General features: G+C 46.6%; 1 protein-coding gene across 4 annotated transcripts in view; it reads left to right on the forward strand.

Annotated features, from left to right (window-relative positions):
• Nucleotides 1-18,639, forward strand: part of MSH3 (mutS homolog 3) — a 2,767,116-nt gene that overhangs the window by 1,315,474 nt on the left and 1,433,003 nt on the right. The window lies entirely within an intron of this gene.

Consider the following 18,639-nt stretch of genomic DNA (forward strand, 5'->3'; position numbering starts at 1 on the left):
ACCTGTTCCCTGCCAGGTCAGCCAAAAGGTGTGCTACCTAGAGGATAAGTAATTCTACTACCCCGAAATCCAAAAATGCCATAACTTTCACCAGCCTTTGGACCCAAATATGTCTCAAACTAAAAGTAAAAATTGGCCATTATGCACACAAAAAAAGTGAGTTGTGATTGCTAAATACCTAAATCAGATGTTCATAACATATATACGACTGAACGTGTGCTCCCGGTATTACTAATTTATCTATTAAAGGAATAACTCTGTCATTTGCCCTCCTAGAAACGGACGTCCGTTCTATGGGTCACAGCGGTTCTCAAAAACGTCATTTCTCAGGCATCGAGTGTTCTGTAGTTTTTTCATTTGCTGCTAGGAATGAAATGCTAACCATTGTTCAGCCCTGCTCAAGGAGGTGATGTTGAACACCGTTAAGTTAAAATTTTAAGTCTGTGGAAAGGATTGGATATATCTTTCTTTCAAAAAGCTTTTCTGATATGGGCTTTGAGGGTCATTGTTTATTACAGCATGTTTTTTGTAAGGTCTTTGAAAACCTGCATATGTGAAGTTTTGCATTTCAGGGCCCTTGATTTCTTGCTGCATGCCGGAGCATCTCTTTTTAAAGGGGTAAAAGTGTGGCTTGAAGGTGTCTCTAGGTCTACAGCTGTCCTTTGCTGCTTTCGCTCTCACTCTGTGAACTCTATCATGCTCCATGTTGATTTCTTGTTCACCAGGTAATAGAATGGACCAATCTGTAAAGTTTAGCAGACTGGTCTCTTTTTTGCACACCTGCCTTTAAACAGACCAGTTTTAGTTTTTGGGATCATCGCATCTTGCTGCCAAATTCTCTGTCAACTGGTTTATTAGTTCTAGGACATTTATAAAGCATGTACCTTGCAAACAGTGGTTAAAGGAGCACTGTACAACAAAGAAACAATTTAAATGTAATGCTTAAAAGGCATATTCAACAACATTCAACAAATGGAAAAAACAGATTCAACTGAAACCATTAATTTAGGAAAAATTTATGTTTTTAAATGTTTCTAAAGATAATCAATTGGGTGTCACGATCCATGCCCCTGACCCCCTCATGTATAACAGCCCCCTCGCAGCAGTGGGGCCAAGGCCCTTCACACTGGCTTCAAGGGCCTTAAAACTCCATCAGAAACATACATGGAGTCAGTCCTGGTACCTTTGGCGCCAGGCTCATTACCAGGAATAAAGCAACACCAGTTTTGGACCTTAATCCAACATGGAGGCCTTTTACACAGCTTAGTTCTTTAGAACCAAGCCATGCGGTCTAGTGTTTTGGGTGTGGCTGGATCTGGAACTACTTGGCCTGGAACTACTTTACCTGGGCTATTTAAACCACACCCAAACAGCAGAACATGCTTCGTATTATTCTGCACTACTGCAGCATAACGCTCAGTGTTCAGCTCCTGCTCATCTGCTTCTCCAACGCCAATCTTGAGTCCTCGATCCGGATTCCATTTCTAACCTGGAAGAACAAGAACAGCATTAGCGAGAAAAAACACTTACCTGTGAGTAACCGGTCCTGAAACCATCCTGTGCTTCGCTTAACTCAACCATCTCCGGATTCCACCGCAGCCTGAAAAGGTAAAGGAACAAGGATAGCATTAACAACAATTCTTACCTGGGCAAGCAGCGCTTCAATCACTCATCACTCCGAAACATCGCCGCAACCTGTACAAAGAAGGGAAGAGAACACAGGTTAGCAATTAACACTAACAAACAACGCAGCGCTCCGCGCATCAATAACTCACCATGGTTTTCGCCATCCGGCGCGGGAACTCCGAAAATCGCAATCATCCCTGTGAAAACAAAAAGAGACATTGTTGGGGAACAGTGTAGTGCAGCAAAGACGCTAAGAAGACAGAGAAAACGAAGGGAAAGGAAGAGACAGAATAAAGGCTGAAAAAGACATTATAACTCACCTGGAACACAGCAAGCAGAGTCAGTCACAGCCGGTCTGGACCCGAGATAAGGGCATACGGACCAGTGAAGCAACTAGGTCCAATGAACGCCCGCATCGACCACGCACCCCTGCACGGATACGCAGGACGGAGAGTTCAAGGCACAAAAACCTAAGGTGAGCAATAACCCCGAGGGAGGTGGGAGTCCACCATTACAGAACCAGTATCCTAACCCTCCATTCTCCTGTTATAGGCGCTACCCAAGGTCTGGCACATAACCAAGCAGAGAGGGGTCTGGGATAACGCTTAGACGTCCATCTAGTATCGTGTGGCGCCATCTTGGATACATGGTGAGCGTAACATTAGGGGCATGTGCATATCATACTAGGGAGACAAATCCAAAAAGTTGGGGCCAAACAGAAAAAAGCGTGCCTTTTAGGTCTTGACTTCCATTAGAAGTTTGTCTCGATTACTGGAAGTTTCTTTCACTTCAAAGGTGATGTTCCAAGAAGGTGCCTGGAAAATGGTGGCCTGCTGAGAGCGCTCTGCAAATCAGCTCCCAATAATTAATAAACTGACTGCAAAAACCAAAGTCCTACCTATATAGATCAAGAGGTTCACCTCAGGGTCTGACTGACCCGAATTGAGACCGGAATGAAGTTATAATGCTCTGAACGAGGTGAGCAGAATACACGCCCTATAAGATAGGCGGCCGCATCTAGGTCGCCTTGTTGAATGAGGAGTAGGGCACCTGAGCGCAGAGTGCCGTCTACTACCAGAAAGGCATTGATTGGGGAGCCAGAACAGGCTGGGCCCCAACAAACAGCGCGAGCCCAGAAACAGTAACCACACACAACAGTGCACCCAGGTGATATGAAATGATTTCATAGGTTATTTATAACGCGCTTAATTACCCAGAGGTTTCTAAGCACGGACCTAGGGAACTAACCTGTGTCGTCTTGCTTCCAAAGCGAGCACGTTCCCCCTAAGCTATCCTCCCAAGACAAGGTGAAGGAGGGGCCCAGCGTGGTGACTTGTTAAGAAGCCCAGGCACGATCTAGCAGAGATGTGCATAAATGAGTCTGGTGAAGCGTGACGGAACAGCTCTTGCCCACCAGAAAAAAACAGGTATAGAAAGCAGTCCAAGAGACAGTGATTATCCCATTTGCGGACGAGGGAGGGCTCCCTGTGAAAATATTTCAAGTACACAGAGGAGGGGGACAGGGCTGAGGACCAAGAACAATAGTGGTCCACTGTCACTATTATGAGTACAAAATGCAGATTGTCAACAAGGCAAGAGTGAAGCAAAGAGTGGACTATAAAGAACAGCGCGTGAATCTAGAGCAGGATCTCCCAGCATGGACTCTCAACTAAAGAAGGGAGTGCAAATCCCCCATATTTAGGTTACTTGAAAATGGCATCAAATTCCAATGGAGATATCCATTCCATATGTTTTGATATTTGAAGTACAGAAGGAGGTATATATTCTTTAAGAAAAAGAGGAGAGTGAGGAAGCGACAGTGGTGTTGGTTAGGAGAGCAAACAAGAGATGAGGGTTACCGCCCGGGAGCTAGCCACAAAAGCCCAAAGGGGAATGACTGAGAATAGCAAGGGAGAATGAGACTTTGAAGAACAAGAACATTTTGCCATTTTAATACCCCCCCTGGAATAGGAAAGAAGGGAAACATCGAGGGTCACAATAGTACCCAGAACAAGGAAGAAAAATGTGAGAGCAATATATTGGAATTTAACATCCAAGAGGTGATACAAGAACAACAGAAGAAATTAAAGTCATGAACACAGGGGCGCTCATGATAACCCATCTGAATTGGATAAGGAGGGCATAGGACTTGTCGGAGGAGACATGTATTGAGATATATCTGTGATGGGAGGCCTTGGTGTGGATAACTGTGAATACCACCCCCCTTGTGAGACTACACCCTACCTATGTGTTGAGGGTGTCCCTTTAAATGAGACTCTTCAATGGACTGTGCGAGGGGACTGAAAAGGGATGAGAGATCAAAGAACCAACGAGACATACAAGCAAGCCGCGAGAGAGCGGAAGGCCGGGAGAAGCAAGGGAAATCCCCTCTGCGTAGAAGAACAGAAGAAGGGGGGCTGTTGACTGAGCCTGCCTAAGCCAGATCAGCTCCGACGCAGAGTGAAAAACGCTGGGAGGCCGGCATGTGAAACTGGATGAAATTTTGAACCGGTGGAACAGAGAGGTCATTGGTGGTGTGACCACAAATCAGACGTGGTGGGCAACTCGCCCGCGCAACGACGCTGATACCACCCGCAGTAAGCAACTCCCGACTCAAGTCATAGCAACGGGGACATCAAACAAGAGAGTATGAGAGGCAGAAGCAAGACACCGCTGGAAGTAAGCCGCAGAGCTGCAAGGACATCGAAAGAAACTCGAAAGTGCTGCAGGCAGCAACAACATTAACCCTGAAGACGGAAGGTAGTATGTGGACCGGGACAATTGGGATGTCTGCAGAGACTCGTTATGAGTTAAATGAAACTCGTTACAGTATTAATGAAACAAGGATTGGGGGCAATTTGTTGCCAGAGATAATGAAAAATAAGCTAAGCAAAAGAGTGTGAGGTAAATAAAATTGAAAGTTTGTCCCCCCGTTAAAAGGGGAAAGGCACCACATATCCCTTAGGATAAGAAAGAGACTAATAACAGAGAGACACAGTTGGGGAATATCAACCTACGACAGCAGGAAGAAAAAACTTGTAAATAAAACAGCACTCGTGGAGTAGGTGAATTGTAATTGGAAGCTAAGCAGCCAAGTCCTCATAGATGAATGTAATATAATAGAGGGTCTGAAACCCTGCAGGACAGATAGAAGGAACCTGAACAAAACTAAAATTATCCCTAAAGAAGACACAAGGTACACTATCAGTCCCCTAGAAGAACTACCAAATTTGATCCAGTGGATAACAAAAGGCTATCTGCATATAGCTCATTGAGTAGACCATAATAATCAAGAGAATCCCTGCGTCAAAACACAGCAACCAGGAGAAGGGAGTCATTCTCCTGGCCTTAGTTATACTAGTGGTAAGGTCACATAGGTTAGATTTGGACAACAGACAGACTTGTTTTTGGACATTCACATGGACTGACAAACACTTTAGTTAGAAAATAGGCCGGGAACACCCCATAGTCTTCGGGGGAGTTAGGCTTTATTTTCTTAAATAAAGTATATATTAAAAATCTCTATACAGCGTCCGTGTTCTCCTTCCGGTCCTCCACAGGTGGGAGCTGTCTCTAGGAAAGAGTTAACCAGAGTTAACCAGACTAATTTCAGTCAAGCCATGCAGTATTGCGCAAAATTGGAAAATGCTGACTTGTACCAATTGCTGGAGATGTGATACGAGGAGGAAACAGATGGAGGTCACAACAAAAAGGGATTGGGGGTCCTATTAACGAGAGCTAACATTTCTTTAGGGAACGTCTGTGTGAGAGGTGAAGAGTGTAAATAAAAAAATGGGGGGACAGAAGATGAGGCTTGCATGGTGATTGTACAGTTGAAAAGATGAGAAGGGGGAAGCTAAGGGGTGAGGATAGCCACTTTAAATGTCGAAGACCTGAATTTACCTTACAAATGGTCTTTAATAGCATGTGAATTCAAGAAAGCTAGCATTGATATTCTCATGATTCAGTCGATGCATTACCAGATAGGAGATGAAAGAGATATTAAGGGGGAGGGGTATTGGCCCCTCCTTTTGGTCCTCATGTGTGGGGAAAAAGGCAGGCTTGGAAATTATACTTAGCATTACATGAACAGTAGGGTCCTTTGAAGTGAAAAGACTCGTGGGGAGCAGGCTACTATTATGCAGGGGCTGGAAGGCATTGAGATAACCGAGAGCTCAACGAGAATGAGTAAGTTATGAATGGCATGATATGGGCATCAGCCAAAGCATCATTTAGGGGTTTAATGATCAGTGAGGGAGCAAGAAAAAAACGAAACGGCCTATTGGGGAGCAAGTGCTTAAGGCCATGCTTAAACAACTGATAGCTACAATTGGATGCGAGAGGGAGAAGGGGGAACTACTGGAATTAATTGAGCAAGCCAAGGTGCTCACAGACAGCAGAAATGTATTTGAAAAAAAAGTATCTTCCTAAAGCTGACTTACTACAATAAGGTAGAAACGGCTGACACAATGTTGGCAGAGAGATTATGTAGACAAACAAAAAGCAGGCAGTTTATGTAAGTTCTTCATATGGTGAGAAGTGCATCAGCCCAGATAATCTAGCTTAGGCATTTGTTGATTTTCATGCAGATTTATATGGGGCGGAGGAGGTTGTCACTCCAAAGAAATCAAGGGGGTACCTGGGGAATGTAAATATGCCCAGCCTGAGTAGCAAAATAAGAGATACTCTGGATGCCCCTATTACTGAGGAAGAAATAAAGTATACCTTATCAAGTATGAAATCTGGCCAGGCGCCCTTGCCTGATGGATTTTCAGTGTGTTTCTAGAACAAATATCAGGATGTGCTGGCTCCTAGACTTCAAAAAATCTTGCCAGGCGCCCTTGCCTGATGGATTTTCAGTGTGTTTCTAGAACAAATATCAGGATGTGCTGGCTCCTAGACTTCAAAAAATCTTAAACGCAATAGTTGAGGAACAAGATTTACCCCCCTTGTTCCTGCAGGGGAACCCTGAGAATTGTGCCTCACATAGGCTCATTTCATTGTTAAATGTAGATGCTTAGGCTAGACTGCTTTGCTTATAGGCTAGACCCACATATACCAGACCTCCTCCATCCAAATCAGGTGGTGTTTGTTATATCCTGGCGAGGAGTGGACAATCTCTGCAAGACAATTGACTTGATGCATGCAGTATGGGATCTACCGTGAGACAATGGGCCTGATTCACAGGAGCATTTTACAATGGTGGAATCCCATTGCAAAACGCTCTGTGAATCAGACCCATTGTCTTGCTATCGTTAGACGCTGAAAAAGCATTTGACCGAGCCACCTGGAGGGGTTTGGGTTTGGTACTAACTGGATAAGGTGAATAAACCAATTATATTCTAATCGGAGAGCATCAGTTGGAGTAAATGGTTGTTCATCGCACCAATTCCCACTTGGGAGGGGGACCAAACAGGGTTGCACCCTGTTGCCATTGTTTTTTGACCTAACTATAGAACTGCTGGCATCCAGGATAAGGAGCAATGACTGGATAAAGGGCTTCAGGGTGGGACATCAGGACTATAAGTTGGCTTTATTTGCAGACAATGTCTTACTATATGTATCAAAACTGTAGGACTTGATTCCTGTGCTATTAGCTGACCTAAAAGAATATGTAACTCCGGGTACAGCGTTAACGTAGAAAAATTGGTTCTTCTGCCACCAAGTCCCAGAGATAAATACAGGGGGAAGTTTGAAGGTATCACGCTTTAAGATTGTGAGAGACCAGGTAAAGCACCTGGCAATCTGCCTGCTTGCCGACCACTTGGCACAAAGAACATTAATTGCTGATGTGGCAGCAAATATGCCAGGACATAGCTAGGTGGCCTATATTGGGATTGTCATGGACGGGGAAACCTACCACAATCAAGATGAATGTCCTCACCAGATTATTGTTCTTGTTCATGATGTTAGCCTAAAGCATTTTTGGGGGAAATGAAAGTGAAGCTCTGGAGATTTCCTTGAGGGTGCCGAACAAGGTAAGGGTTACTTATGGGGGCATGCCCCTAATAAGAGACTAGGGCGGGGCTGTGCTTCCAGACATTGTTTGGTGTTATATAGCAGCCCAGTTTCGGGTTGTAGTTTACTATCTGAGAAGCATGCCAGGAAAACAATGGTTACAACTTGAAAATTGTATAGTAATATCTGTAACAATATGGAAATGTCTTTGGGTTCTGCAAAGGGCATTCCTAAACGTAATGTGGAATGAACTAGTTATTGAACCCTTTTGGAAATTGTCGAGGGAAAACAGAATGAGAGGCAAAGTAACAACTTGGCTGTCACCCTTTAGCTGTTTGTGGGCTCGTCCCTTCCAGTCGAGATGAGTGACCCAGACAATTTTCAAAGATGGTTTGAGCTGGGACTTGTAAGTGTGGGGCAGTTATGGAAGCAAGGGAGTTTCATAGATATCCAGACGCTAGAAAATAATTTGGGCATCGGGGAAACTACCAGTGTTGGCTTATCTACAATGAAAGGAGATCATCACAGAGCAAAGATTGAAGGTTCTAATAGATTTCAGACTGGCACCCTTCGAAATAGCACTCGATCAGGAAAGTGGCTCAAAGTGGTTAATTTCCAAAATCTATAAAATACTCTTAGAGGTGAGAGGCTCTAAGCAAATTCATTTGAGGTGTAAGTGGGAGGATGATTTGGGATTGAGCTGATAGCATGTGGGCAAAGTTATGTAGTTTAGCCAAAATGTCTCTATCAAACCAGCAGTATAAATTACATTTTCTGCCTTTTGCGTAGTTGGAAATTCCTCCCTGAGAGATTGGCCAAGGTGTATAGTAATGCAAGTGAACCCTGTTGGAGACAATTTGGTTAAAGAGCTATGTATTGGCACATGTGGTGGGAGTGTGAGAAGGTACAACAGAGGCATAACATTTGTTTTATTTGGGTTACCACCGGGGTTACCACCGAGGTCGGAGGGATTCCACCACCTGTCGCATGTGGTGCACTTCATGCTGCTGGCAGCCAGGTTGTTTGGTGAGAGCCTGGAAAAGAGTGGACCTGTCCTCCAAGAAAGACTGGCTTGCTAAAGTAAAAGAGCTATACCAAATGGAAACAATTACACACTGGTTGCATGATCGCCCAAGAAATATAGAGGAGGAGTGGTACTTTTTCTGGATCAAAGATTATTAGACGGACAAGAGATAATTGATAGGGGATATGACAGAGAGGATTTGAGAAAGGCTAGAAAGTGCTCAATAGAGAACCCATAAACAGAATAATCTTCCAGTGATTAATTGGGCGTGGGGAGGTATATATAGAGGAGACTCTTACGGAAAGCTGTCAATTGAGGGAAATCAATGTTTTTGTGTTACAAACCTCCATGACCATTCTTGTACAGGGGCAGGAGTGAATTGGGGGGTTTTGGTGAAGGGGACATAGTACATATAATCGCCGAGGGTTATAATTTGGGGTAAGGGAGGGGCAGGAGTTGGGTGTAGAAATGGTGGGTAGTTGGATCTGATGTATTGAGCATTTGTCTGTTGCATAAAATACAATACATTCCAATTTGGTTGTGAATGAAAGAGTGTCACCTTTGACACCCATCCCATGATTCCAGAGGGACTCCCCATCTTTCCTTTAGTCAATTGTTTTTTGCTGCAATCTCAATACTTTTTTTACTCTGGAGTTCAGACCTACCTTTGAGGGCTATCAATAGGTATTCATGTCTTCTTGAAGCTAGGTGACCATAGCCAAACTGCATCAATGCCATGTGTGACGAATACCTGGATGTCGTCACTTCTCCCTAAGGTGGAGCCCTTCTCATGAAGCCAGGGAGGTTAGGGCATTACCCAATAGTCCCCGTGGGGGTGGTACACAGTGGGATGATCTCATGGGGAGAGAGACCAGACATCGGGGCAGACAGCTCAGGAGAACGCAGTATTCCAACCCTCCACTCACACCCTGTACACCTTCCTGTCCCATAAAACCCAAATCCATATCCCATACTTGGATGTATGTCTGTAAGTCCGAAAACATAATAACTACTTAGAAGAGGAAGAGCGGGGTGGAGACTACCTAAGGGAGACCTAATTAACAAGTTCTTGGACAAGGAGGAGGTGCATAACAAGGAATAGTAACGGTGAGAACTTGAATGAACAGTCTAGTCTTATGTGTCCACTTACAATATAAAAATGAGAGTACTTACCATGTTATCAGGCCCTTCCTGGAGTAACCACGAGCGTAGGAATTGTCCGGTGTGGATAATAGAAGATGCTGCTGACCTGGATGCTAGTGGATAGGCAAAGGCGTACCTATCCAGTTCGCCATGGATGGACCAACCGGAAAGCTGCAGAATCAAAGGTCCAGGCGTGCAACAAAGTTGGACTGCACAGTCTAGTGAAGACGCACATTCTGCGAGGAAGCAAATGCTGTGGAGTTGCCACAGCACAGCAAAGAGCGGCAGAAACGAGAAACCTGAAACAGAAATCAGAAGGGCCCAAGACCAACCAGAGCACAACGGCAGCAACCCTAAAGGTACAGGGGTTGCCGGGACAGTTGGTCGGGTCACAGAAGAGTCACAGAAGAGTCGAGGAAGAGCAGGAATGAGGAGGAAGCCCCTAGGAGAGAAGAAAACATTAAGAGCACCAAAAGACCAAGAAGAGGTTGAGTCTGGGACCTGCACTCGCAAAAGAAGATCCCTACAAGTCATCATCTTCGTAGCTACCTGGCAGGAGAGTGAAACAGTTCTGTCAAATCAAAGCAGTAGAGAAACTGTGGTCTAGGACTCACATCCACAAGAGAAGTACAAACCATCTTCCTCGTCGCAGTACTTAGCAGGAGAGTGAACCAAGTCTGCCCAAGTATGGAGAGGGGAAAGTCTGGGTCTGGTACCCTCAAAATTAAAGACTGAAAATGTTGAATTGTGAAGCCAAAGTGAAAGAAAGGCCAGGGGAAGGGAGTCATTACCCTTGATTGTATCAAACTCAACTCAAGTCAAGATATCAGGAGAAGGGAGTCATTCTCCTGGACCAAGAAAGTCTACGTTATCCCTCTCTTTGGTCACTGGCACAGTATATGTGCTAGGGCTGTGTGCTTTACAAGATTGCAGAGGACCTATTCCCATTTGTCGATGCTGTCCGGTATTGTGCAGATATGTCTGAAATATTTATGATTATCTCCCCCATTTTCTCTAAAGCCCTGCACCTAGGGTGCTCAGCAATCCATATGCCTGCTTCTTTTAAGCTCCAACCATCCTGTTCGAGGGTCATCCAAAATCTCAAGCTATTCCATGGCATCTCAAAGTTACGAGTACACCTTCAGCCTGTCCCAGCATATTCCCTTTGCGAGTGCTCAGGAATCTGACTGCTTATTTTGTGGGCTCATTGCTTTTAGTGATTTTTGAAGGGCATACATCCATCAAGAAAACAGCAACGTGCTCTGTGAGGATCGGCCCACCACCACCTTCTCACATTACACGCATTTCTGTCAACGTCTGTGGAAGGATTTAGGGGCAATCCCTCAGACAAGTAGCAAGGCGCCATCTTATGTGTCTACGTATGCTGTAAAGAGTGGGGGTCAGTCTTTTGGCTAGAACCTTTTCTGGCAGCCATTTCATATCATAAATGCCCTGCGCACCAAGCCTCCCCAGATCAGTCTTTCCTATCAGTGCTGCATTTTCAATGTACACCACCACACCCAATCTAACACTGTTGTGTTTTGCCTATCGGAACACTAGAATTATGCAGCCATCTTGAGCAGCTGTAGATCACATCCTTTCATAGCATTTATTTTTTAATCTGAATATTTCTCAAACAACTCAATTTTCTTCATCAGCTCAGAGTGGCCAGCACCTGGCCTTGTTACAGGTGGCTCAGAATAATGCTGTATGAGCTGTTTGTGGTCTGGTGAGAAGGAATCATGTCACTGAGGCACGTAGATCCCTGCATTGGCTTCCAGTTAAACATTGTCACCTATGAAATTCTTCTCTTTACTTACAAGTGTCTCAGTGACCGTGCACCTTCTTATCTGAAGAAAAGGATTAGGCGACCCTGTATCTCCCGTCCTCTCCGTTTCAACAACTATAATAGACTCGAGCATTCTCGCTATAGACTGGCTCAATTTGGCGCAACCTTCTTTGATTCTATTGCACCTCGCATGTGGAATACGCTGCCTGCTGATCTTCGTCTTTTCCATGAACCTTCCTCATTTAAGAGATCTCTAAAAATGGATCTCTTTAATTCCAATGACTAAGCTTCTTACTTCTTCCTGTCTTCTTTGGTTTTCTAGACTTCCTGCTTCTCCTCTTACATGCTCTGAGGCCCACGGGCGAGTTGCGCCCTATCAAAGATATTTAACATTATGATACATGTGAAGTACAAACATTATTGTCTTCGGCAAATAAGCCACATTTCATCAAGTAGTCCTTAAAACAAACTTGAGGAATTGTGCTGATAAATATTTCTGGAGCAAATGGCTCATCCTAGTACCTTAAAGAACATGAAGCTGAGAGATGTGGGTGCCATTGGTTAAAATGGTAGGTGTCATGCCCTCATGCATTTTTTGAGGCGATTGACAAATCCACTGGATAAATCCATATTTCTCAATATTTCACTACGGATTAACCAGTCCGAGTGCCCTAGGCTTCCTTACTATCTGTGTTTAATTTGATGGGGGTTCACCAAATGTATCACTTGAATAATGTGTTGATTAAAGCCGATACATGTGCACCTGACATAGCGTCCCATTTGATCACTTCTGGGGAAAATCTTCCCCATCCAAGGTTTTGGTTTATAATTTGTTTTTGGTTTATAACTTCAAATCCCTTTGAACAATGATATATGACTATAGGAGCCATTCTGAGTGGGATTTTTAACAGGCTTTAAAATTTGAGCAATATTGACATTTTCTCAGGAGGATGGTAACTGTTGCGTAGCAATTTCAATTGTATACGCATGCGCGAGCCGCATCGAGGCTCGCGCATGCGCAGGGATTATTAAATGCGGTGCGCCGGCAGTTCGCGCCGGCGACCGGAGCAGACACACGTCTCCGGCGTCCACTCTCTGCATGCCTGCATGTATGCGTGTGTGTGTGCGAGCGAGGCCCCGGCACGCCCTAAGGCCCATAACACTGGCGACGAGGGCGGACACGGAGCCATCCTCCGCTCCGACGACATCGGAGTGAAGGAACGCTGCTGCATGTGTATCGATCGGATGCACACGGACCCACGCGCACGGCCGGCGGCCATTTTCTTTTTCTCTTCTCTACATGCGGAGTGCAGTGGTTGCGGCCCGAGAGGGTGCTTGCGCGCCATCTGCCTCCTGTACTCCTCCAGAGAAATTGTTGGAACCACCACAGCCCAGACACCACAGGGTTGTGGTAAAGACAAGAAAGAGAGTGTGATTGCACTCTGAAGACCACCAGTTACCTCGGCTCTTACCAGACAAGGACCACTGTGAGTATGCTATGGGGGAAGAAGGAGAGGAAGAAGAAAATGCTGTCGCCCCAATACCTCGCAGAATGCACAGTACTCTGGCTCCTATGCCTGAATTTGACACCACGGGCCCCCCATCCAAGTTAGGGCCGAAGTGGATCACATGGGTTAAGAAGCTGGAAATGTTTTTTAGAGCCTCGGGGGAAACGGAAGATGAGGCGAAGATTGCCATCATGGTCTATTCTGCAGGGACCGAGGTTCAACGCATTTATGACACTCAACCTTCCAGCAGCGAATTATGATGCGGTCAAGCAAGCCTTCCATGACCACTTCCTTCCTATGGCGAATGTTGACTTTGACAGGTTTGTCATGGGTGCGGAGAAACAATTGGAAGAGGAATCACTGGACCAGTTTTGCGCTCGTCTGAGACAACTAGCGAGCTCCTGCAGATGGGTCAATGAGGAAGAAATGGTTCGTAACCAATTGCTGCAAGGTTGCTGCTCAGGTAAACTGAGCAGACAAGTGCTAAGAGAGCCCGGACTGACTCTGCAGCAAATTCTGGACATGGGGAGAGCGTACGAACTGGCGGAGGCAAGAAGGGCGAAAATGGACGCTGCTGCACGCTCCAGGAAGGAGGAAGAGGCATACGCTATAGGACGCTCAGCCATGGGGAAGGCAAGATGGACACCAAAGAGAAGTGAAGGGCCCACGACGCAAGAGAATGTCTCATCGTGTTCATACTGTGGATACGATCTGCCGCATGCGGGAGAATGCCCAGCAAAGTCAAGGACCTGTGGTTGATGCGGCACACCGGGACACTATGCGAGAGTGTGCAGGGTGACAACGCCAGTTACGGTCTTGAGAGGGCCAGAGAGAGTCGGCAGGGGTGTCGCTGGAAGAGTAAGGGGCGTGTCCTCTGTCGAACAAGGCATGCAAGATCTCAATATCGCGGAAGAGGAGGAGGAAGATGAAGAAATATTTTTCATTTCAAGCATTGCGCAAGGCCCTGGGGACCGTCGACAACCCAAATGCACCGTCAACATTAGCGAGATGCCAACTCCGGTCCTCATAGATACTGGGGCGTCCGTCTGCGTACTTGCAACAAAACATTACAATGCTCTTCCTGGCCCACCAAGGCTGACGAATTCCACAGCGCGAATTTACGCATTCGGAGGAGACACACCTCTTCCCATCCAAGGAGTGTTTGTAGCCCCGGTCTCTCATGGTCAAAAAAGAATAAAGGCGAGGTTTTTCGTCACCAGCGTAAGCCGCCTCTCCCTCCTAAGCTGTGCCGCGTCAGAAGCGCTCAACATCGTACACTTCACCCTTGCTGTGAACTTCACAGATCTGGACCGCCTACTACAGCGTTTTGAGAAGATATTCACTGGCATCGGAAAGCTTAAGGCAGAGCCCATACGGTTGCACATAGATGAGTCCGTGAGGCCGACTGCGCTGAAACATCGGCGTATCCCTTTTCATCTCAGGGAACAAGTGGTGAAAGAACTACAGTCACTGGTGGACAAGGACATTATCGAGAGGGTAGATGGACCCACTCCCTGGGTCTCCCCAATTGTGGTGGCCCGAAGCCGAAACAACCAGGGGCAGTACGCATCTGCGTAGATATGAGGCTGCCCAATGTAGCAATCAAACGAGAACGCCATCTCACACCAACCCTAGATGACATTGTAGGAGAGCTCCAGGGAGCCAGGGTCGTCTCGAAGCTAGACCTGAGGTCAGGCTACCACCAGTTGGAACTCCACCCCGAGTCCAGGTATATTACGACCTTTACGACCCATGAGGGGTTGTATCAATACAAAAGACTTAGCTTCGGGATCTCGTCCGCAGCAGAGGTCTTTCAGAATGCCATTAGGGGGTCACTATCAGGACTAAAAGGGGTCATCAACATGTCAGATGACATCCTACTGTTTGCAAAATCAGAAGCGGAACACCTGAAGCGCCTCGAGCATACCCTGGAGAGACTGTGCAGTGTCGGTTTAACCTTATATAAGGAGAAATGCGAATTTCTGAAGGACAGGCTTGAATTTTTCGGATTTATATTTCACGCTGGAGGGATTTCCCCGGATCCGGAGAAAGTGAAAGACATCAGAGATGCATCCCCACCAGCGTCCGCCGGCCGAAGTAAGAAGTTTCTTAGGGATGGTCAATTATTGCGGCCGCTTTATCCGAGGTCTAGCCTCCCTATCGGAACCACTGAGGGCGCTCACCAGAAATGATGTGGCGTGGACATGGACAGGGAAGGAACAAAGAGCGTTCACCGCCATTAAAAATGCTCTGTCGGAGCAAGAAACAATGGCATACTTCCACCCCGGTCGCGAGTCGGAGATCGTAGTTGATGCTAGCCCGGTAGGGCTGGGAGCAGTCCTCATGCAAGCAGACCAGCAAGGGACCATGAGGCCCATCGCCTATGCCAGCAAGGTCCTGACCGACACGGAGAGGCGTTACTCCCAAATAGAGCGAGAAGCCTTGGCCATACTGTGGGGGTGTAAACATTTCAGAATCTACATTCTAGGGAAGCCACTTGTGGTGGTAATTGACCACAAACCCCTCATCCCCATACTGTCTGGAACATCGTCCAAACCACCTCTGCGCATAGAAAGGTGGATGTTGGCCCTCATGGAATATGGGGTCAAATTGCTATATCGACCAGGGACACACAACCCGGCGGATTACCTGTCGCGCCATCCGGGCACCGGGAGGCCCAGGGACTCACTGGAGGTGGCGGACTGCGTGGAAGCTGTACATCTAGTTGTGGAGGCAGCACTGCCTGTAGCCCTGACGCGTCAGGAAATTGCAGAGGAGTCCAATAACGACGAAGCGTTCTGGAAAATAAAAGACGCGGTGGACACAGGGGAATGGCGGGAGGTCCTCCTTGACAACTCCCGAAGGACCGCAGAAGCTCAAAGAGATCTATAAGCACTCTGGAAGGCACACCACGAATTGTCGGTGGCGGATGATGGAATACTGCTAAGAGGGCACCAGATCGTAATACCAGGAGTGCTGGTTGAGAAAGTCCTACAGCTAGCCCACAAGGGACATCAAGGAATGGCCAAGATGAAAGCTCGGCTCAGATTGAAAGTTTGGTTTCCAGATCTGGAAGGAAGGGTGGAGAAATTTCTGAAGGCCTGTAACCCATGTCAAGCGGCCAGCCCTGTGGAGAAGGCGCCACCCATTCAGGCCATGGAGAGGAGTGACCGCCCATGGGGGACAGTGCACGCGGACTTCGGGTCCACGGGCAGAGGCTTATACTTTCTGGTGGTGACAGACCAGTGGTCACGATACCCAGAGGTGGAATTGGTCGAATCCACATCCAGCGATCACACCATTCTGGCCATGGACAAAATATTCGCCACACATGGGTTCCCTTTCGAAATTTGCTCAGACAACGGGTCACCGTTTCAGGGCCAGCGTTTTGCTCAATACTGCGAGGACAGGGGGATAAAGCATCGCAAAATAACACTGTTATGGCCGAGAGCAAATGGCGAGGTGGAGCGCTTTATGCGAACGCTCAACAAAGTGTTCCGCATATCGGTGAATGGGGGAGAAGATCTCAGGCGAAAACTGGACGAGTTCCTCAGAGAATATCGCACAACACCAAATCAGTCCACCGGAGTGGCCCCCGCATAGGCCCTTTTCAAAAGAATACCAAGAGGCCTACTACCCGAAGTGGAAGGGAGGACACCAGGAGAGATCGACAACAGCAAAGTGCGCACAGCCAGGGCCACTCTGAATGAGAAAGAGACCGCACGGCGGAGACTACCCGAGAGGGCGATCGCAATAGGAGACACAGTGCTGGTGCGCAACAGGAAGCCGGAAGGGAAGCTATCACTGCCATATGAACCACAACCATTGGGCGTGACCCACGTCAAAGGGTCGATGGTCACGGCCGCCAATGCAAGAGGGACTGTGACCAGAAATGTTTCGTTCTTCAAGCGTATAGAACCTGAAAACCCCTGGAGCAGCCGTCAGAGCTGATCCCGACCCGAGTACGGGAGTGCCGGTGGAAGACGATGGGCCGCCAGAAGCTCCGGCGGCACCCGAGGACCCCGACGCCGGAGCACGCAGGTACCCGAACCGGGCGGGGCGCAAGCCACCGCTGAGGTTCAAAGACTTCATCATGGACCCTACTTCTTAATTAAGGCAGAGGTATCGTGAACGTTATGATGGGCCCGTTGGCCCCCATGTTTGAAAATGTTGTTTTGTTTTGGGGGGGGAAAAGGAGGGATGTTGCGTAGCAATTTCAATTGTATACGCATGCGCGAGCCGCATCGAGGCTCGCGCATGCGCCGGGATTATTAAATGCGGTGCGCCGGCAGTTCGCGCCGGCGACCGGAGCAGACACACGTCTCCGGCGTCCACTCTCTGCATGCCTGCATGTATGCGTGTGTGTGTGCGAGCGAGGCCCCGCACGCCCTAAGGCCCATAACAGTAACTTCCACGTTTGATAGATGTAACTAAACACATTGAGTAAATTAGGGAAGGGAGAAGTTACCGAAATGTATACACCTCTGTGGCCGGGCCATTGGGCTCAGATGCTTATCCGAACGTAGAACTACTCAAAGCCTGTTGGAACTTTTTTATCGTTATACAAGCAGCTAAATAATCTCACATTTCAACTGTTCATGAGACAGAACATATCCCTGAGATAATCGCTGCTCTCCTGTGTATACGTATATATGTGTAAAATCCATTAACAGAAAACATTTGCAGAATTTCCATTGCAATACGTAAAAGGCCCATTTCAGATCAGAGAATGGAGTCAGTTGTCTGTATAGCCAACATAGGCCTGCCACACCAGGACCGCCTCTTTTCTCTCCATATTGAATGAGCAGCTTATTTGCAGACGACTGGCATGCTTCTGCTGCCATTTTAAGTGCATCAATGATGTTGTAGCAAGTGTAAAGAGAATTAGTGAAAGAGGGAGTTCCTGCCGTCTTTCTTTTTCACTACATGCGTATTCAATATTTCTGCACGCTTCTATATTCTAGTGCATTGCTCTGTACATTCCAAACAGATCCACCCTACAATATTCATACTTTCTAACACTAATAAGTAATGTCCATTCCACCGTAGAGGGCTTTTTGGTTCAACACACAAAATGTGTGCAATAGATTATTGTAATCCAATTTGCTCCATTCTCTTGTCTGTAAGAAGTAAAATTGGTGATATGGTAGAGATTTTGAGACCGCAGTTGTAAGACAGTTACCCACACTTCAGATGTTCTCATGGACCAGCAAATGCATGTCCTGCCTTATGGATTTTACACAACTGCTTCTTATCTCTAGGAGAAAAAAGATAACCGCTGTTTGAAGATTTCAGTGAATAGATGGTATGTGCTCATGCTCTACTTGCTACAGATGCAATATATATTAATGATTGGCGTGTCTGCTCATCAAAGTGCTTGATTTGTCATCCTCTTTAGATATTGTTTTTTTAAAAAAATGGTTCTTACAGTATTCTGTTATTCGAGTTTTCACTTAAACTCTGGTTTGTCAACTGTAAATGATATTCGGTGCGTAAATTGCCACACAATTTCTTGTGGCGATAATTTCAAGTCTTTTCATGTTTGCTGAGTTGATGATATTTTGGGCCATGTTGTTTACACAGTTCCTGTT

The sequence above is a fragment of the Ambystoma mexicanum genome, chromosome 6p (genome assembly GCF_040938575.1).
Source record: "Ambystoma mexicanum isolate Mex_15411 chromosome 6p, UKY_AmexF1_1, whole genome shotgun sequence".
NCBI lineage: Eukaryota > Metazoa > Chordata > Amphibia > Caudata > Ambystomatidae > Ambystoma > Ambystoma mexicanum.